Raw genomic sequence first — 22,956 nt, 5'->3', positions numbered from 1 at the left:
CATTCTCTTGAGGCGAACCCTCTATATATCGCGCATATGAGGAGTACAGAGGTGCGTCTCGTACGCCTCTCTCTCAACCTGTTTTTTTTTCTTTTCTTTTAGAGGGGGAGGGGAGAGACTCACCTTCCGACGTGTTTATCTCCATGCTCTCTCTTTGAATTGAGTAATATAGCCTTACCCAAACGGGTTAGGCCTACCAAAAATTGTCTAGAAGCTCATTCTGCTGTCCCCCTCCACGGTGATCTTTAGTAAATATTTATTGAGGTGCATAAACAGAACAGCTCAACGGGACGTAACATATCCAACCACTGACAAACGCGCCCAAACTGACCAAAACCACAACTTGTCCCCAGAATCACACACTACCCCTCTTTGCTTAGCATGTCAAATAGCACTGCCTTCACACCCGACACACACACGTCCTGGTGCGCATTACACCTTCACAAGCACATCACCGTTGACGAGGACAAAGAGGTTGTGATAGTTCTTCCACCGACGACGAAAACTGTCTAGGCCAAGGGCACGAAGGTCGTTCTAGAGCCTGTTCTTAATGGCGATTCACCATAACTTCGGGAACCACCATGCAGTCTACACTGATGGGACCAAAGTAAGCAATGGTGTGGCGGCCATTGCCCTTGAAGGTGATTCTGTTATGACTGCACGCCTGAACACAAACGCCACAGTTTTCACCGCAGAGCTTTACGCTATTCTCTTGGCTCTGCGGCACATTCAAGAAAACGACCTTCAAAATTCAGTAATTTACTCCGATTCGCTAAGCTCTGTGCGTGCGCTGCTTTCATGCTATGACAGCAAGAATCACCTCGTCAAGCGAGTACGAGCGCTTGCGACTCAACTTTGTTCCTGAGGCTTTTCAATCTGTCTCTGCTGGGTCCCCAGCCACGCTGGGATCCCGGGGAATGAACGAGCCGACCGTGAGGCTCGGCGAGCGTTGGCACAAGAGGAGTCAGATCTAGGACTACCCTACCAAGACATCCTGCCAGTGTTAGAGAGAGCTGTCTACACACAGTGGCACCAGGAATGGGACATGGAAGAAAACAACAAGCTACATGTCACACAGCCACACTTTCCCCCCCCCCCGCATTGGACTGAAAATATCAACAGATCCACCGACGTTCTTTACGCGAGATTGAGGATTGGGCACACATGGCTCACGCATCACCACCTACTCAGAAGTCAGGATCCGCCAGCTTGCGCGCACAGCGGTCACAGCTTGACTGCCTTGCACATACTGGCATCCTGCCCTCACTTCGAACACCAACGCCAACAGTATTTCACCGCATTCTACAGATACCATGTCCCATTCCATCCAACCCTTCCACTGGGTGACACTCCTCCTGTGCCGTTCCATAATGTCATCGAATTTTTGACCATGTGTGGGTTACTAAGTCAGATGTAGATGTTAAGCATTGCTCCGCTTTTATCCAATATCACCGTACTCCTCATGTAAACATCTCATCCTGGATCATCTCATCGCTCACACTTTTAGATAGCTTTTAACTGCCATACTCACTTGTTATCGTCATCCTTCTCTCTCTCCTATCCTGGTCCATCTCATCGCTCATACCTGTAGATAGCTTTTAACCACCACACACACTCTCTCTCACACATCATCTCTCCCATAATCATCTTCCACACACTCACCATAGTTTTGCGCTCTATGGCCTTTGTTGCCTTTGTGCCATTAAACCCATAATCTCTGTCTCTCTCTTAATGGCGACCATGCAGCTCCACATAATCTTTAGCAGGGTCTCGTTCCAGCTACCATACACCGCCCTCGTCCGGGAGCACCATAGCTGATACGCCACCTCCGTCACCAAAAGGACAAAGGCCGGCTCCTTCCGTGATGGCACCGGTAGGGGACCCATGTACTGCACCGTCGCATAGGACACACCCACAAGTCCGTACATGTCCGCCACCCTCGTCTACATGGCTGCGGCATGGAGGCATCCGTAAAACACGTGGTGGTGATTCTCCACCGATGAACATACGGGACCGACCAACAATCATACGCGAAAGGTCAAAACGTCGAAGCCTGGTCCTCACTGGCAGAACATTGTGCGAACGTTGCCAAGCGAAATCCACACGGGAACCATCAACAATGCTCCAAGCGATACGTCTCCGGTTGTGCCCACTTACGTTGGAAGGGAGTGGGATTCCTATTTCGTAGATGCCCACGTAAAGCTCCCGCGAAGTCCATGTCGTGAAGTCTGCATCCGGTTGGGACCTTCTGATCGAGATAGCGTACCTCCGCATCATCTAGTAGAAGGGCCATAACCTCTCGCAGTGCGGTCCACCAAGCTCCCAAAGTACACCATCGAGGTGCCCGCAAAGAAAAAAGCATGGTTGTGAGGAATGTGGTTCGTGTCTTGGAACACCCTGGAGAGCATGGTCAGGCCGAGTGCACCACAGAAAAGCTGGACATTAGGAATGCTCCACCCACCCAGCTCTGAAGGCCTTGTTAGCACTGGTCTTTGCACGCGTTCCGGACGTCCGCTCCAAAAGAAGGAGTACAGTAGCCGATGACCTATACGCGTTGTCGCATGAGCAGGTTGAAAAGCGGTGCCAAAATACCACAAGCGGCTGCACACGCGTCGGTTGATGAAATCACTGCGCTGACAGAAGTCTTGCTGCCGAGAACCGACGGTCTGTAGTGTCTCCTCAATGTGCTGCAGTTCCCGTACCCAGTTGCTGACCAACGGGCCTCTGCTGTTGAAATGTATCCCGAGGATACGGCTTGTCTCTGTTACCGGTACGCCACATACTTCGGAGAGCAATCCCTGACCAAGCGGGAACAGAGTAGACTTCCTGCGATTCACCGCTGCACCAGAGGCACGTCCATACAGTTAAAGGGTATCTAGTACGTGCTTGACGTTGTCTACCGAACGCAGGCATACAGTGAGGTCATCCGCGAAGGCAAACATCGTTGGAAAGCGGTGGCTACCAAGCACTGGAAGGCGAGGGAGGAGGTCCTCTTTTGACAGAGAGCGTATCGCCCCCTCGAACACGAGGACGTACAGGAGAGGAGAGAGCGGACATTCATGGCGCACCCCCCTCCGCACTGGGAAAGGCGAGGAAGGCCTGCCATTGACGACCACTCGGCTCTTCGCTGAGGTGTAAAGAAGCCTGACGCCGCGTGTGAACTCCTCTCCGAACCCGGCTCGCTCAATGATGTAGAACAAGAACTCGTGGCTGACCTTATCGAAAGGCTTCTCCTGATCCGCCGACAGGAGAAGAGCAGAGGCGTTCGGGTCCGCTCTCCAATAGCAGATATCACGCATTGCGAACAGATGCTGGTGAATGCTGCGACCAGCCATGGAGGACGCTTGGACCGGCGAAATCAGCATGTCCAGTATGCGGCTCATACGCAGCTTTGCGAACATCTTATAGTCCACGTTCAGCAAAGAGATGGGACGCCACGCAGAGAGGTCTTGCTTGCGATTTGCGTCCTTGCAATGCAGCTTAATGAGCCCGCACCTCGATGACGCTGGCAGAAGGCCACATTCAATGCACGATCTGAAGACGTGGCATAGCGGCGCGCCAATGACATCCCAGAAGGTGAGATAGAACTCCACAGGTAGTCCGTCAATGCCTGGAGCCTTTCTTTTGGGCATACTCTTGAGAGCATGGACAAGTTCACTTACGTTGATATCCAAGTCTAGATCACCGGACTGGTCATGTGTCGTAGACGGAAAGTCTGTACATAGCTTTGGCCAGAGATCAGTGTCTACGCCATGCTTCTTGTAAAGCTCTTCGTAGAAGTCTGTACAGGTGTCCACTAGTTCGTCAATCTCGTTCACAACTGTACCATCCGGTCTAACGAGCTCGTCGAGGCGGACGGGAGGTGAACGTTGTTTAGTGACCAAAGAGGTACGGGGAATTGGAAGAGCCCCGTGACGACTGGACCGCTGAGGAGTACTCCGGGACCAACCTTGAGCTTGACGTGCGAGAAGACCGGATAGTTCCGCTTGTAGTTCTGCTCAGGCAATACGTTCCGCTTCAGTGCAGAGGCCCTCGGCTAAGAGGCCGCGTAGACCCGTCTGCAGCAAGCATATTTCCTAGCGACGTTCGCAGGCGATTTTTCTCCCCCATCTCTGCAGGATCTTCTTGCCACGCTCCTTGACGGAATCCCACCACTCAGGAGTTCTCGGGTACTCGTCTGTCCTCTTCCGGAGGTATGTACGCACATCGTGAACAATTCGCTGCTCTTCCAAGAACGAGGTGTTCATGCGCCACGGAGTAGGCTGGCGTCCAAGCTCTTTATTATCCTGCAGTGATAGAACCACAGCTTTGTGGTCCGAGAAAAACTGGGCCGAGGTTCCGACTTGCACAACGTCGCACTCACCGACTGCCTCCGACAACGCTCTTGACACGTAGAAGCGGTCCAGGCGTACCTGACGATCCGCGTGGGAAAAGGTAAATCCCGAAGCCGTTCCGTGCACCTGTGCCCATGTGTCGACAAAATCGCAAGCAGTGATCAACCGTCGCAGCTCCTTCGCTCGCCACGGCTGATTTCTCTGAGATCCGCCAAGTCTGTCTCGTGTCTCATCTATAACGCAGTTGAAGTCGCCCCCTAAAATCAAATTTCTTCTTCCGATAATGTAAGGGCCAACTCCACGAAAGAAATCATTCCTGTCTTGATAATCAGTCGGCGCGTACACCGACGCCAGACGGTAGTCTTGTTCTTGAAGCGTGATGTCAGGAGTTACAATTCTGCCACACACGTCAAAACAACGCCGCTCTACGCTACCAGTAAAGCGTTGCGTGAACAAAATTGCTACCCCGCATGATCTTGTTGTGCCAAAACTAAGAATTCCTTTTGTGCCGATCCTGTCTTCAAACGCGCGTGCTTCCTGGAGGCTTCCGAAGTGTGTCTCCTGTAGAAACGCTACGTCCACTTGCAACGCGTCGAGGAGAGACCCCAACATCCTCTGTTTCCGGTGTTGACAAAAAACTCTTACGTTAAGTGATAATATCTTCATTATTAGCCCTCAGGCACAGAGTCCTATTGCCCTTCGCTGCTTTCAATCACACTGCTGCTTGCCTCTACAGCAGGGCCCTCTCCTACTGTGTCCGTTGACACCAACTGCTCGTTACACGACGGCTGCTGTGCTGTCGCCTCCGGTCCTGTAATGGCATCGACCGTCACTGGAGCAACCACATTTGTGGACGTTTCAACACACTGAGCTTCAGAACCTTGAGAACGCACTTCACCCTCCTTGCTCAGAGCCGGTTCCATGACATCTTCGTCAGTGGCTCGCAGCACTTCCTGCAGAGCTCCCTGCAAAGCCACTTGCTCATCTACCCGAGCTTCTTCTCCAACGACAGAGTTGTCCTGGTGCGTAGCACTGGCATAGGTGCTCACCCGGCAACGCGTCGTCCAATGATCGCCACCACACGTGCGTCGCGACCATACTCCCCACACCTTTTGCATCTCGGTGTGGAACAGTCCACGGCGAAGTGACCCTGTAATCGACAACGTCGACACTGCTTCTTCATGCCTGAGTACAGGCACATCGCCTGAAACCCTCGAACGGAGACGAAGTTTGAAATTTCCTTCTGCGCCTCGATGATAACCTTCCGGCTTTCCCTTTCAACAGTAGGGTAGTCCTTGTACTTCTCACGGAACAGTTTCACTACCTTCTCATAACACGACAACACGTAGATGACGTCATCATCCAACAGCTCACCGGGCAGGTTCAGCACGGTGACCACCTTAGTCGTTGAAGCGAGGGAAAGAAGGGGGTAACTTGTCCCTGTCAAGGTGATTTCACCTAAAGCCCGCAATGTCTCAACAGCACCCATCGTGTGAACCGTCACGAAGAATCGACCGTATCCTGCTGGGTGTACAATGCGCGCATTCTTCAGCATTATGGCCTATGCCGCAGCCTCCAGCACATGTCTCGTTCTGACGCTCCCCGAGGCATGAATGGAGAACGCCATTTCTTGTCGAATGGGGGTTGCCCAATCCCTAGGGTACCCAGGGGCACCCATCTCGGGGATTGGGGACCGAAAACCACAGAAAACAGTGAAAATTTAGAGCAAAATACCTTGAGCGAAAGAACAACACGTCTGCCTGGATTTGAAGGGAGACGAGAGCATATATCCTACATTCTTTTGATGCGAACCCTCTATATATCGCGCATATGAGAAGCACAGAGGTGCGTTGCGTACGCCTTTGTGTATCTCTGTCTCTGTTTTTTTAGAGAGAGAGAGGGGGGAGAGACTCACCTTCCGACGGGTTTCTCTCTATGTTCTCTGTGTGAATTGAGTAATATAGCCTTACCCAAACGGGTTAGGCCTACCAAACATTGTCTAGAAGCTCATTCTGCTATACCCTCCACGGTGATCTTTGGTAAATGAGTATTTAATGCGAAAACTGTATGCCACAAATGTCTACAATGACCCCAAATGTCAAAACAGCGTCAAAACCTCCACACGGGGAACATGGCACCAGGATATGCAGTAGGCCTACTCACGCCAGAGCACCCGAGAAAAACTGAAAAATGGCCAGACTAAGTACAAAATGCACACAAGAGTGTGCGATGCCTACTTCCCCATACTTCTCCATAAGTGCCTAAAGAGTAGTAAACATAAATTCAAAATAACCAGCGCAGAAATGAAACAACATGGTACACCGTGACTCGGCCCGATCTGTGAAGCACTTAAAGTTTTAAAGTCACAGTGACTTTTCCATCGACGGCGGAAAGCGTCTCTGCCGAGCGACTTGAGCCCAGCTTGCAGCTGAGATTTTAGGGCAGACATCGGGTAGACATCATTAGTGTCACAAGGTCCGCTGGCTGGCCACCATACGCACACCTTGTCCTTGCGCATCAGAGCTGGAAGCAGATCTCCGCTACAAGAAGTATGAACGCGGGCTGCTTCCTCGACGGCATTGGCACCTGATACAGGAACCTCACAGTGTCGTAGCAGATACCAGGCAGATGATAAGGAGCTGCTACCCTGCGCCACATGGCAGCTGCATTCAGGCAGCCATAGAACACGTGGCGGTGACTTTCTACCTCACCACACACCACACATACGTCCGTTCGGGACAAACCGAAACGGCGGAGTCTCTCCCGTACCGGTAAGATCTCGTGAGAGATTTGCCACACCACATCCACTCTCCGGCCTTCAATCAGACGGGATGGTATGTGCCGCCGGTTCACTTAGGGTTGAGGACCCTGCACCGGGAAAGACGCCTCGCAAAGGGCTTCATAGAGCTGTCGGACTGACCAGGTTGTGAAGTCTGTGTCCGGGAGGAGCTGGCGAAGTCGCACCGCATACCGTTTCATTATCCAATAAAAAGTCATTAGCCTCTCGGTGTGGGGTCTAGTGTTATCATATGACCCACCGAAATCTCTGATGGATGTACCCAGGAAGAAGACGGCAAGGTCGTGGGATATATGCGATCGATCTCGCAGAATGGCAAAGAGAGAGGCCAGACCCAGCACTGCGCAGAGGAGCCGAACGTCCGGGAACCGCCATTTCTGCCGGCCTCATCATCAGCGCTCTCTGAACCCGTCCGGGACGTCTACTAAAAAAAAACAAAAAAAAACCTGAAGGTGAGGCTATTGGCTTGTCGAGCGGTAGCTGTAGAAGGCTGGAAAGCTGTTCCGAAATACCAGTAGTGCGAACACAGGTGGCGCGAAACAAGTTCTGCTCGCTCTCGAAAGTCGAGGACAACGTGGGACAAGTACTCGATCCGGCGAGTTGTGTCCCGTAACGCCAGCTCCCAATTTCTAGTAAGAGGCCCTCTTTGGTTAAAGTGAATGCCCAGGATACGGCAGGAATCCTTCACCGGTATCCCATAAGCATCGCTATACGGTAATTCAGTGCCAATGGGTAGGATGGCCGACTTCCTCTCGTTTATCTCCGCACCAGAAGCACGGCTGCACTTGTTGAGACAAGCCAAGACTTGCATGACCGCGTCTGGCGACGGCACGCACACCGTCAAGTCGTCCGCGTAAGCAAACAACGTGGGGAAGCGATGACTTCCTGGGACTGGCAAGCGAGGTAGATGACAGTCCTTGGACAACATTGTAATGAGTAGTCTAGAAATGTAGCCCACCTAGCAGTGCCTATCTAGCAAAACAATTGCTAGATACGCTAGCTAGCGTATTTAGCATCAACAAACAAGACCGCCCCCGTCCCCGCCCCATCCCGCTCTTGCGAATGTTAATTAGGGTTAAACCTCGTGAGCGCCAGCCCACAGATACCGACCTCACTGTATCATCTGAGGAATTAACCACGTGGGCACCAGCCCACTTTCACGACTCCATCTGGTAAGCCGTCCCTGCCACATGCCTTTCTTAATATTATAATTAGGTGCACGCCCTACTGTGTTGGAGTAAACCACGTCAGAGTGATACCGACCTCACTGTGTCATCTGAGGAATTAACCACGTGGGCACCAGCCCCCATATCGTAAGCCAGCCTCCAGCAAGTCCCTCGCACGCGCAACACGCGCTTCTTATTATAATTAGGTTGCATGCACACCTACTATGTAAATAACTAAGACTGGGCACGCGCCTCAGTCTTATAAAAACGGTGCATGCAAACGGAGATTAGTGAGAAAATTAAAAAATGGCAGACCAGTTCTACATCAATTTACTCTCAAACGCTTCCACCGATGTATTTCCTAATAACACGATGAGTAAGTTCAGAGTTAAACTTGCTCATCCCATGCACTTATATGGGAAGTGGGAAGTTGCCCTGACAGAGGTGAATGTCCCGTTTGCAATTAAGAACGTCACGGACACTGTTAACGCTATATCTGAAACTAGTCTCTTTGCTCCTACACTCACAACAGAGCAAATTAAGTTTCGCGCAGGAGAAAACATTATCTTACCAATTCGACAATTCCTAACGAAACATTTAAAAAGCCAAGCAAGGATTCTACGTGTCACTGGACATTATGAGCTACAACTGCCACTCAATACCGGACTTGAGTTGAGCCTAGCCCTCTCTGCCAAGCTTGGTTTTCCTGAAAAGATTATTGGATGTTCGGAAGTGGATGAAGGTCAACCAGTAAAAGTATTGAAGTATCAAGAGGATACAGAAAAAAAAATTACTTTAATCACGTACCGCTCACGTACAACAAAATATGAAATTCCAGAAGGGTATTACGAGTCGGGAAAGGACCTAGTTGATGCAATAAATCATGCATACCGAACAAAGCTAGGGCTACCAGAAAGTGCACGTGTTTTGTTTTATAATCCATACAATGGAGTTTGTCAGCTGGAAGGTCGTAGCGAGGGTTATGTCACATTTCATCCATATTTGGCTCTGATGCTTGGATTCGGAAAAAGGACAACCTTCTCAAGTTTTGCTGTAGCCCAGCGGGATGTCTGTCTTTTTCCAGCACAAAATTATATCTTTATTTACAGTGACATCATCGAGAATGAAGCTGTCGGTGATATCACGGCACCTCTTCTCCGTTTACTCCCTTTCAGAGTGCAGAGTCGGAATGAAGTGATTTCATATTCTTTCACTAATCTTTACTATAAATATGTGATAGCAAAAGAACTGACCACCATTCAAATCGAACTGGCAAACGAGATAGGTGATTTCATTCCATTCATTGCCGGCTCAGGACGTGTTGGAGTGACACTGCATTTTCGAAAATGTATATAACACAGGCACCCTGTTGCATAGGACATTATGGTACGGGCAAACGTGATCAACCACTGCCACATTATTCAGCTCCTCTTTATCAAGTCGGATCTGGTTATTTCTCTGATTTAGTGCAGCAGTTTATACCTATACTAACGAAGAAGGTAGCTCCCTACGTGAGTCGAAAGCTCCTCGACACTGGACGACACATAGCAGAAGAAGTTAAGCAGGGATCAACGTTTAGAGAAGCTCTAAGGAAAGCAGTTGGTCGTACAATCCATTCAACACGTGACGAGTTGCTTCAGAGGCTCAGAGGAAAAGGAAGGAAAAGAAAACAATCTGTCAACAATAAAAGCAAACGTAAGAGGGTGGGTCGGTCAGTAAAATCCCTGAAGAAGCGAAGAAAGGTCGATTTTTTTACTACAGAAAATGTCTAGCATCGCAATAGTACATAAGAATTCCTGCCTCTGCACCACAAACCAATTGGAACTGTTTTCTCTTCCTCCAACAAACTTTTCCTTGGAGAAGTCAGGATATGTGGAGTTTTTTCCAGTTTCTGCCCCTACAGCAAGTGGTGTAATCGAATATAATGTTCCAGGTCTCGGAGGTGGATTCTTTGACTTGCAGTCTAGTTTTCTACACATTCAATGCAAAATTGCACGGAAAAATGGAGATACAGCATCAAGTACAGTTGGCAGTACAGTGACACCAGATAGTGTGATACCTGTGCAAGCATTTGCATCCTCGCTCTTTCATCATGTCCACGTCTACCTTAATTCGACACTGGTTTCTAACTTCGAAAATTATGCATATCGTTCATACTTGGACATAATAACAAATGCTAATAATGTTACTCAAACTCACACCCTCTCTGCAATGCTCTACGAACCAGATCCAGTGGGAGAATCTGAAAATTTTGCTGCTCCTGTTGAGGCAAAAGGAATTTTTGCACGCTACAAACGGACCAAAGGTTCGACACTCTGCGATCTTTATTCCCCTATCTTCAGTGATATATGTCAACAGGAAAAGTTTCTTCTCAATGGAGTCGACATAAGAGTTGTCCTTCGTCAGAACACAGATGATTTTCGACTTCTTGCACCTGCCAGCGAGACTGAAAAACACACTATAGAGTTTTCACGAATTGTGTTGTACCTGCGACGTGTGCAGGTTTCTCCAAGTGTACTCGTCGGCATCGAACCAAGACTTCAGACAACTCCAGCATCATACCTCCTTCGAGGATTAGAGATTAAGTACAGGACAATTGCTCCAAATCAATCTCAAGTGATTTTCGATGACCTTTACAGTGAACGAGTTCCCTCAAAGCTGACAGTATTGATGGTTAGAAGTGAAGCCTACCAGGGTAACAGACAAAGGAATCCATTTAAACTTGAAAATTTCAAGCTTAAGAGAGCTGTGCTTGATGTTGGTGGACAACAGTACACAGATGACTTTGACTTTCAACGATCGATCTACTCTAAAGGATATATGAATTTGCTTCACAAGCTGAAGCGGAAAGACATACCTCTAGCTCCGGCTGCATATGAGAAAGAAACGTTTATGCTCTACTACCATCTCACTCCAGATGTGGAAGTGCAGTCGCTGAGTCCAGTGGTACAAGCCAATGTTCGTCTCACCCTAACATTTGGTGGAAATCTTACAGAGGCTGTTACAGTTCTCTTTGTTTCAGAAACACCTCGTGTGCTAGAAATCAACAAAGACAGACGAGTCAAATTCGTATAGAAAAAAAGAATGGAGGAATGGGAATTTTATGCAGCCTTTGCTCAAAATCACTGCACAAGGCCACTGTTTCGTGGAACATTTGCATGCAATGAAATTGCAAGTCAAAAAGCTGAACCAGGGCTGTATGTTGTAAACACAGCTCCTAGATCCTCTCCTGGAGAACACTGGACCTTATGTTACATCTCTAAGAACAACAGCATTTCTTATTTCGACAGCTACGGCATACGACCAGTTTGCAAAGAAATTTACCAGTTTATTCACCCAACATCTTCCTTTCACTACAATGCAAAACGACTTCAGGGATATGGATCTGCTACATGTGGACTGTACTGCTTGTATGTAGGTAGTCTTCTAGCCTGTGGTTTCTCTCTTCAAGAGTGCACTCAGAAGTTTTCACCAACCAACTTCAGACACAATGACAGATTGATAGAAACACTTGTTCGAAAAAATTTCCCAAGAAAAACAGAGGATATGTCATGCTGTAGTGTACTATGAGCATTCAATACAATTTCAGTTTGCCTGAAAAGAGCTTTATTTGTCAACTTAATTTGCACACTATATAATGAATCATTGGTAATAAAAAAAATCTCATCTGAGATAGGCTATTTACAAACAGTGACTTGCAAACAAAGACATTGTTGATGATTACATACATGCTATTAGAAACTGGTTATTTCATACACATACAGTCAAACTCCTTTATAGCGAACACCTTTTTAACGAAAATACCACTACAGCAATTTGTTTGCGGTCCTGCTGGAGCCCTATAGGTCCAATAATGGACATCCTTTTTAACGAAAATACCTTTACTGCGAATTTTTTTTTGCTGTCCCCTGAGTTTCGTTGTAAAGAAGTTTGACTGTATAATCAAAAATTTTCTGACACGGATCATTTACAACAGTGACTCTCATCTGAGACAGGCTATTTGCAAACACTGACTTGCAAACAAAGACGTTGTTATAGATTACATACATGCTATTAGAAACTGGTTATCACATACTCTTATAATCAAATTCTTAGAAAACAGGTTATTTCACGCACATATAATCAAATTCGTCTGAGACGGTCCATTTACAAACAGTGACTTGCAGACAAAGTCAGTTGTTATTTCCATCGCAAATGCATGCAGCAATATGGGAAAGCAAACTGTCTCTCTTTCACTCACATCAAGAGCTACACATTACTTCAGGAAGACATGAAATTCATCAAACCAGGTCTCAGCTTAGTCATCACTCGTGGCTAACAAATATCCTCTAGCTCCTAACTCACAGTTGTAAGTAATCCCACACTGACAACCATAGATGTGGAATAATGCAATAGCTTTAGTTCATGGTTCTAACATGACATTGTTCTAATATATGACAAACCATAGCTATATGGATGTAACACCTTTATTACAATTTTTTTCTGTGGGACCAGGAATAGAAGGGCAACATCTGTTGTGGGGGGTGATAACAGATGAGTTCCCTCCTACTCCCGTATGCCAACTCTGTAATGAAACCTCGTGACGGTGCACACCCCAACACCATCGCTTCATTAGAGAGACCAATCCGTACACATTAAAAAAATTCAACCATAGCCAAAAGGTAGCGTGTCAATTCCATCATCACAAATGAAGCGTTTCGTATCCAGTGGATTGAGGGCTATTTTTGTCACTGACACACTTTTGTTGACATTGTCCTTGTGCACAATGAGGTTCTGTTTAACTTTATGCATTGTGCCCTGCTCGAGAGCATTCGTATACATAGAGAAGTGGAGTTTTTGTGCTTCACATTGTTTAACACCCTTAGCGCGATTGTACTGCTTTTTGCTGCACAGATCGAGGGCGTACAGCTTTGGCTTCAGACAACAGAAGCCAAGAATGTGATCACGAGGAAGCTCATTTTTAAACTTTCCTAGTACCATCCTGTTTTTTGTCGAATAGAGTGGGTGATCAGGGTCATATCCAGAGTTGTCTAGATGCTCGTCAGCTAGTTCGTGGAGTACTTTATCGTCACTCAGCATCACAATGTAAGAATCAGTGTCCATGTATAGCAGTCGTGTATCAGGGGCTACACGGAGAAGATGGTTATGATAAAAATCAAACATCTTCAGCTTAGACAATTCCAATATTGTGAAGCCCAGGTACAGCGGTTGCTTCATGCGAAGAACAGACTGACTAAATTGGAACAAGATGACGTGAGAGCTCAGAGGGCGGAACTGTTTCAAGTTTGGTTTACGTAGAAGCTTCAACACTTGCTCATCTGTTACTGTGAGGCGACAATTTACGAATTTCCTGACTTGCATACATGTCATGCCTTATACACTATTAATCATTAGCTTTGATTGCTGTTTCTCAAATGCGTTTGTAGCTCGCTTCCGAAGTTCGTGATTGAAGTCGACATAGGATCGCAGAAAGGGCTTTTGATTGAACTTGAGAACCCTGTGAACTTTAGTGAGACGTAACCCCAATTGCAGATACAGTTGCAAATTGCGATAGTGGAGAAAGTACCTCTCTTTATCAAATAATGTTAGCAACAGTTTTGCTTCGGTAGCTTTCTGTGGAAGATTGAACTTCTTCATGAGCGCCTTCTGATAGTCTGACAATAGCTCATAACGAACGGACATTTTTTCAGGGGCAACGGGAAGATCTCTGTGGCGTTCATGAGTTGCTCGGTCATACACTAGGTCTACCTCAAGAAAGTAACCCACAGGGCTATCATCTCGTATCTGAGCTATATCCAAGTTAACAATTTCCTCCTCAGTGAGCCACTCAAATCCTCCGTAAGGCAATGGTTCTCTCATGACTGCTCCATACAGGCCATTTACATCAATGTAGTTAATTATTTTTTTTTCTTTTTCGGGATCAAACTGTTCTGTTCCTGGCACATTCGCAGTTGCTTTTCTCAGGGAGCACTGTGTGACACCTCCTCGTAAGCCATTCTCGATGAGCAGGTACGCGTTGGGGTCGTTAATTAGTTCTAGTTCTACCTGACTCATTTTTAGTGCACAAGACATGCTTAATCCTGGAAGGGATACAAAATGAAACGGTCCAATCTTGTGCACATCGAGTGTCCACTTTCGAAAGTTCTGAAACACATCTGCTAAAAGCAGTGTGTCTCTCAGAAGGTATAAGTCCGAATACTCTCCAAGACTCTTGAGCCGAAATTTTTCATACACATTCTGCGCGTGGTTGTAGTCTTGTTCACTTACTTCGGTTCCATTCAAAATGTTAAAGAACTTATCTCGAGGTGGTAGCGAAGGCTCATCATAGGCTTCAAAACTGGTGACAAAGTTATAACAGAAGACCCCCTTACGAACAACCAGCTGAAAGTGTTCCTCATTTGGAAAAAACTGGCGAAGGCATTGAAAGTTGGATTCACCTTTATCACGTAGATTTTTCACCAGTGTTTCAAGGCTTGCGTTCAGAAAACTCAAACTGTCCAAGAATCGATAAGAGCCGATGTCAATTGCTTTATATTTTTGACAGCTGGTGGCAATCACGTTGATGTCTGACTTCTTAAGCAGATGTAAATGAGACAGGAGAAAACTCATGTCATAGTTAGCATTATGTGCAATGATTGGAATCTTGGGTGGCACTCTCAGTTTCAGGTTACACGTCTGACATAGTGTTTGTCGAAATTCTCCGCTTACATGGTCATGGTCTCGAACTTTCTGTCTTTTAGCAAAGGATTCTTTGCAGATATTACAATGACTGGCTACTGTACGTTGACGCTCATTCTCTTCAGTCATTTCTAGAGGTGCAAAAGCATGTATCCATCCTAAAATTTCGTCATGCAATTTCCGCAGCAGCTCCATAAATACTGTGACACAATTAGGACCACGGAAAAGATGCTTTTGCAACACGTGTGAGTCGGATGCACGTATAACCAAAAGGCAAAATGAGGAAGGACAGTGATCCTCATACACGTTTGTTTCCTCCAAACAAGGAGACAAAACAGTTTCAAAATCATATACACAGTAGAAAGAGACTTCCGACATGAGATGTTCCCCGGCAAATGCTACCGTCTCTCCCTTCTTAGGGTAAATTGTCTTAGCAACCTTCTGATGCAAACACATCTTTAAATGATCACTGAGGATTCTGTCTGATGAGAAGCCCATCATACACCTCTTGCAATGAAACCGTCCGCTAGGTTGAAATAATCCATTAAAATTTGTGATAAGCAGAAAATGAGAGTCGATTAGCAACAGATCCACATGTTTCTCACGCTCGTCATCGACAACCTTGATGGGGTACAGAGATTTGTCTTCCCTTTCGTAGGCGTACACATTGATACTGATACCATTATTTTTTTCGAATGCTTCAACCTCTTTTGGGAAAGCTACCGGGAATGTTTTCGGAAAAACATACTCAGAAATATATGGTCTGTACGAAGATGCCCTACGCCTGCGATAACCAGTAGCAGGATGCAGTGCAGCTATTACAGAGAAGGCAAAACACATGTTCTGCTCATCTTCATGCAAACCAAAGTCCACACACAACAGAGAACGAAACTTATGCTTCAATTCTTGCGGTAACTCAAACTGGGCACATCCAATCAGTTGAGGCATCAAACGTCCAATGTTCATGATACAGGCATGAATGCGAAAGAGAAAAAAACCTGAACCTTCTACTTCGAGGTTTTCCAAATTTTGTGCTATTTCAGCAGTCACTTGAGTGATAGAAGGTTCCACATCTGCCTCTGACCATACTGTCACTACTTTGGAAGGCACGAAACTAATTTCGAGCTGTAACTCATCGTCTGGCGTGTGACGACCAAGTTCCACTTTAAGCAATACAAAATAGCGCAGTGGGAAACCAAAGTGTCGTAAGACATCAGCAATGTACTGTCTGTACTCGTGAAAAAAGGTTGTAACATCATGTCCGCTAACGTCCCTGTCGTGTAAATGTAGCTCGAACCGATTAGTATAGTTTCGCAGTGTGCACAAAGTCTCACAAAAAGGAATGCAGGGGGCTTGAAGATTGTGAACATTTGCCAAGTGAATCTGAAGACCTAATGCTGTTGCATAATACTGCCGTTCGTGCTGGGAGCATAAGTGACACGTCACCATATCTCATCACTTTCTCTTCGAATTGGTGAAGATAATATCTGGCAAAATGACTTTTTTACCATCTTTGGTAAACCGTTCTTTCTTCTCCATTTTGAGATTTGGAAGCAGTCGCATTTCCTCTAGCTCTTCCTCCGACAATTTTTTGAAGCGTCCAGGTAGATACACTTTCACTGGCTTGTCGTTTTCCATGCGGAGCTCCACGTATACGGCCTCGCCATACATAGTGTCAATTTTCTGAATGTCCAGCACTTCGAACTTTTCGTTTTTGGGTATGTTGCTCATTTTCTGAATTTCACCGTCACCACATTTTTTCAGTTATCCAACTTTTCCATGACGGATGACATAGCTTACTTGTGTTATGGAGGCTTCGCTGTTATGATGACAATTTGCTTTCTCCTCTTGCTGTATAGAATGAACTGAAAGAGAAGAATAGATTTGTAAACTCTTACATCTTCCACAGGAATATGTAACACACCTCCTCAGTCTGACGTTCTGAATGAAGAACCACTCTCTATGTCCACTCTTATATAGCGATTGCATGCAGCTCTCTAACATGTGTGCACAGCCTTGAACATCTACATCCTTGCAACGTTATACGTGAAGACATGTTTCAGCGTGTCCTATCTAACTTCATTGGTCTGGTAACTAACATACCTGCGTGCACAACCTTGAATGTCTACAACCTTGAACGTGTGTACTTCGACTTTGGGCAAGCTTAGAGCACAGACTTGTCTTTGCTTTTTGTTGTAACCTTCCATTATGGAATGCTCCTGGTCTGATAACTAACACGGCTGTGCGCAACCTTGAATGTCTACAACCTTGAAGGTCTGTATTCAGTTTAGCCAATCTGAGAGTGATGTACAGGCTCGTCTTTGCTGTAACCTTCCTTTATGTAATGTTGTGATTTCATAGCATGCTTCATTCGTTTGCAAAAGATGGCTGAGGTTGGACCTTATAGGTTTACCACTCCGGTCTCAATGACCATATCAGGTCAAAGCCAGAGTGGAAAGACGGACACTTGTTACACGTCTAATTAATCATAGAGCTGCTGTCTTCGACAAACCATTTGATCATATATGTACATATACTTGTACAAACAACCAATCTTTGATAATTTTCCAGAGGTAACCTTCAGTCAGGATATTCCTACTAATCTTGTTACTGAAGAAATTCTTTAATTATATTTGATGATTGCTTAGCCGACAAACAAAGGCTCAAAGAAATCTGCAATTTTTATGTAGCTGGCTGTCACTACCTCAACTGTTCAGCTATTTTCATAACACAATATTTATTTATTAATGATCCTCTGTATAGATGCATTCAGTTTAACAGCAGTGCCTTAATTTTATGTCGTTCCGCCCGCACTGCGGACCAAATGCAAATACTTTCACGACAACTGTTTGGTCGAAAGAAAAGTGAACTACTGCCAAGTATATATAAAGATGCTTGCAAGAAACCATATTCATACCTTGTAATTGACCTATCCCAAAACTGTTCAGACCAATTTAGGGTGTGGACTAATATATTTCCAGACGACCAGCGACAAATAGTATATAAAACATGAAACGTGTCAAGAAGAATATTCATTTCCTTCAGTTGCTTGCTGATGCAAAGTTGCCGGAGCAACGTATTTTCTCCTGGAACATGCTACGAGAGAGCAACTAACTGCTATTCGAGAGATTTGTATGAATCTTTGTAAAGGAAACATTAAGGTAGCTCCAAGAGTGAGAAATCAGTTGCAACCTTATGCAACACCTATCCGCTTTTTGGCAAAACGAGACACTACAGGAGTGAAGAAAGTTCGAAAGGTATTGCAGAATCTGGTGGTTTTCTACAGTTCCTTTGCCACCTTTGCTGGGTCTCCTCCTCGACTTTAGGTGGAAGGGCGATAGCAAAAGCAATCGGAGTGTAGTCGATGCACAAATACGAGCTTGTGCCTTACCGGGAAACCCCCATCCCACAGATATTGAAGAAAGATGAACCAGACGATATCAAAGCAAAAGAGATAATCCAATATCTTCACTCCTTGCTACATCCACTGTGAGTGAGAGCACACCTACACTGGGTTCAAACAACAGCGAGAGAAGAGGAAACACAGACCGAGGAAAAAAGTAATACTGTCGTTGATTTCATGAGCAGTGGCTATAAAATCAGATCAGAAAACCTATTACGTCTTCTGGAACCAACGATCTCATGGGATAGGAAAACATTTCAGATAATTGTCGACGGTGAGCGAGTAGACAATACTATATAATTGACCTCGTATACTATCTCGTGACGAAAGCAAGAAATGTTCAAAGACCACCCTATTTTGATCGGATTTTGCCGCTATTGGTCAAGCTAAACTACCAGCACTTATTGTGCTCCCATCTCGTCTTCAAAAACATACAGCAGAGAAAACTCTGGCCACTCCTTCACCTCATTCCGTAAGTGAAGCTTCCACACCTCGACATGCGTCACCACCGCTCACACGAGCCGCGAAGCGCGCACGACAGCTCACATGGACACCGTACTGAACTCCGAGGAGAGAGGCTACTTCGAAGAAGAAAAAATACTGTCACACTTCCCTCCAAGACATCATAAAAAGGTATTAGCTATGCTTCAGCTGATGACAACGGTTCTGGCTTACGACGAGTACGGAAGAGTTATCTGTCACGGAAAGGTGGTGCCACACTCATCTATTGTTGAGCTTTTGAAGTACGAACTTCACAACAGGCAACCTCCCTGGATGAGAGGAGACGTTTCAGCTACAATCAACGCTTATCTATCACTCGATGCTCTTAGAGTTTGCAGTAGGAAGAAGTACTAATGGCAGCCTACTATGACCCGCAACATGTCGGCAGCTTTGGTGGAGTGCAGAGACTTGCTCGAGCCATAGGCGAAAAGAAGGACAAAGTCACTAAATTTCTGGAGACAAGTGATGTGTACAGTTTGCATAAGGAATACAAGCGACCCACGAAGTTTCGAAAAACCATTGCACTTGGACTTCGTGAACTATTCCAGCTGACCTAAAGGATTTGCAAAGTCTAAGAACCAGAACGATGGTTTTCGCTATTTGCTCTTTTGTATAGATGCTTTCTCTCGGCTTCTTGCCATTGTACCTATTCGTAATAAACGATCTCCGGAGGTTATTCGAGCTTTTAAACTTGCCTTTAAAAGAATTGGGACACCCAAGCTTTTGCACACAGATCGTGGAACAGAATTTACAAACAAGGTGGTACAACAGTTTCTGAAAGCAAGGGGGATCCGGCTCATCCATACAAATTCTCCTATGAAGGCCAGTATCGCCGAGCGATGTCAGCGAACCATTGTGACCACACTGTACCGTATCTTCACATTCCAGGGTCACAAGCGATATGTGAACATTTTACCTCAAGTAGTGAAAGCTTACAACAATCGCGTACACAGATCGCTTTCTGCCAGACCAGTGGACGTAAAGAAAGAAAACGAGCACATTTTCCGAGAGAGACTGTACCCCAGCCCGGTTGGACCACCAAAAAAGCCGCGCTACAGCGTTGGAGACGTAGTGAGAATTGCAAAATACAGACATCAGCTAATAAAACGTTATTTAGGGTCATTTACGTCAGAACTCTTCGTGGTGAGAGCGATCAAGTTAGGGTATCCTAACACGTACCTATTACGTGATCTTAAAAATGAAGACATCATTGGTGGGTTTTATGAGAGTGAAATTGTACCAGTGAGAGAGGTTCCAAAAGTAGAGAAGATCATAAAATGACGAGTTAGAAATGGGAAGCTTCAGTACTTGGTTCAGTTCACTGGCAGTCTGGACAAGAAGTGGATCGCAGAAAATTACCTTGGTTTGTAATGACCAGTCAAGACAAGTCAGCCGCCGATGACACAACATGGCCTGAGGTTGATCCTCGGCTTGATGGCGCATGGTTGTCATCATCAGACGCAGATGAAGAGCAGCCTGTGCTAGGTAGAGATGTGTGTGGCAGATGGAGAAGAGGTTACACACACGAATTTCGGATGCAGCCTGTGTGTCGTCTCAAACACGTCTCCTACAAAGAGATACTGGAATGTGGGTTAACACAAGTAGGCAAAACTTCGCTCGTGGAAGCTTTTAAAATTGTGACGGATATGGTGTTGTTTCAAGCGCTGCCAGATCAACCTCCTGACAGGGTTACTTGGAAAACTGCAAAAAACAATGTATGCCAGAGTTCACACCGCCTGTACGTTTGCCTCGGAATCACCTTTTGCCTTACTTGCTGAATGGTCACGTCACGTGGACGAAATTTTGACATATGCTGACGAGGTTGACGCTATGCATCTTGCTGCCGAGAGTCTATGTTTCATGGAACAAGCCGAGTCTGAAGGTTGGCACTACTTAACAGGCTACATCAGCAAGCTAACACTTGACCTCTTCAAACATCGACTGGTGCACAATGGAGCATAAAAAAAAAAAATCACCGCTCATGTATCAGGGAAATAAAAATGTACATTTGTACTAAGCCCTCTCATTTCATTGTGAGTGAACAGACATGGATAGATGTTTGTGTGTTCTCTTCTCCGTTGTGTGGCACACGTTTTTGCTTGTTGTGGTGATCATCGAGCTAACGAAGCTTCCATCCTCTTCCCTTCAGCTTCATCAGGGGCAATTGCAGCAAAGAAGCTGAACTGGAAAAATATGTTTATGTACATTCGTGCCCTTCTGACTTGCTTGTGGTACGCATTTGGAGTGAAAACGGTAAACCGAAGCGTTCTGGTGTTACCCTAACACGAAACGAAACACGCCAGCTGCAAAAATGCTTAGAGACAGCCAATCTTACAAGGGCCTATTACGATAACGAATGCTCAGATGTATGCTGTTTGTGCTAGAACGTGAGTTAAAACTTCGCCGCTGCCCAGGCAACATTTACTCTCTTGGCAGAACAATTGGTCGACATCACTCTGGCTATGAAATCTCACTATCTAAAAGGGCTGTGATCTCACTGTCCTTGTATCTAAAAAAAAAAAATGTAACTGTTTGCAAACGTTTTCACTTCCTGTGATGGGCTAGGAAAGCATTCCTTAAATCACAAAGACCTGCATGTCGCCACTGAAAGCGAGAGGCATGAAACCTTGTCGTTCCTCATATTTGCATTTCCATAAATGACTTGCATGTTCATAGAAAAGCATTATATATAGTATATGTATTGCAAAAGAGGAGGGCAAATCCATGTACTTACCACAGTCTGTCTTTCCAGTCAAACACTCTCACGGAGAAAAAAATCTTCTTCTGGAATCCCGAGTGGATTAACTTGAAAAAAAAAAAAGTTTTCCACCTCTTCTCCATTGTATAGCACACATTTTTGCCTTGTTGTCAAGGAAGATCTCAAACTCTTCCCTTCAACCTCTTCGGAGTAGTTACAGCAAAAGAAGGAAGATGAACTGGAAAATATGTTTTATGTCAAAGCAAAATCAAACGATAAAAAAAAAAACACCGTTTCGCTAAGTTTAAATGCAAAGAAACATGCAGTAACAAGACTGAACATTTCCTAAAGTAGGCTTTCCCCCAATGCACGTAGGAGTTGGGTGAAGACTAGCTACATCTCACAATGAAGGTAGACACATTCCTTTCTTTCTGACCTGTTTGCCATTGACGTGCAGGTGAAGTGTTCTGTTGTTACCCGAACATGAAATGAAAAAGAGAAGCTAAAAAAATGCTTAGAAGAAGTCGATCTTACAAGCCCAAAATGTGAGATGACCCTTCAACCTCGTCGGAGTAGTTACAACAAAGACGATGAACTGGAAAATATGTTTTATGAAGAACCAAAGTCAAACAATTAAAAAAAACACCGTTCCGCTGAATTGAAATGCAAAGAAACAAGCAATCCAGCAAGACTGAGCATTTCCTAACGTTGACTTCCCGCAACGCACGTAGAAGTTAGGTGAAGCCGACTTGTAAATTAGCAATGTCCTCCAAAACATACAACGCAATGCAATGTCCTAAATAAAAAATAATGTTGTACTGTTTGCAATCGTTTATTTTTCATTTCATCTACTGCGATGATCTAAGAAGGTGCACTTTAAAATCACAAAGATTGCATGTCGGCAGCGGGAAGGAATGAACCTCTTTTCTTTTTTTCTTTCACCTACATGCATTCCATAAATGGCTGTGACCTTGCACGCTCACAGGGGAAGAACTTATAACAAGAGAAGAGAAAAAAGCATGTACTCACCTTAGTCTGCTTTTCCAGTCAAACACCCGCACGGAAAAACCTGAGCTGGAATGTCAAGTGAATCCACCTGAAAACAATCAAGTGGCATTCACTTGACATTCCAGCTCAGTCCGGAAAGCGTTGCGGACGAACCGTCTTATATAGAAGTCGCTTCGTTTGCCTATGAGAGTGCAGCGTCGACCGTCTCGCCCCAAAGACGTGATGAGGAAAGTGATATTATCGTTTATCCTTGAGAGGTAATTACGGCTTTACCCGGGCTGGCTCGCTCTGTTCAGAAATCAAAGCAGTCAGCATGGAGGTGGCTGTCATTAGTATACTGCGTCTTTTTTTCTTCTTCTTTTTCCTGCGGC

At 45.6% G+C, this 22,956-nt stretch overlaps 1 long non-coding RNA gene across 1 annotated transcript; it reads right to left on the bottom strand.

Moving 5' to 3' along the window:
• Positions 1-16,050: 16,050 nt before the first annotated feature.
• LOC135378877 (uncharacterized) lies at positions 16,051-21,656 on the bottom strand. The gene is made up of 3 exons (XR_010418599.1): positions 21,614-21,656; positions 20,239-20,446; positions 16,051-16,840 (listed from the first exon to the last, which is right to left on the bottom strand). It is a non-coding gene; the product is annotated as an uncharacterized LOC135378877 (long non-coding RNA).
• Between the last annotated feature and the right edge of the window lie 1,300 nt (positions 21,657-22,956).

Source organism: Ornithodoros turicata, chromosome 1, assembly GCF_037126465.1.
Source record: "Ornithodoros turicata isolate Travis chromosome 1, ASM3712646v1, whole genome shotgun sequence".
Lineage (NCBI taxonomy): Eukaryota > Metazoa > Arthropoda > Arachnida > Ixodida > Argasidae > Ornithodoros > Ornithodoros turicata.
The sequence above is the reverse complement of the archived record's forward strand: the minus strand, read 5'-3'. Positions and strand labels throughout refer to the sequence as shown.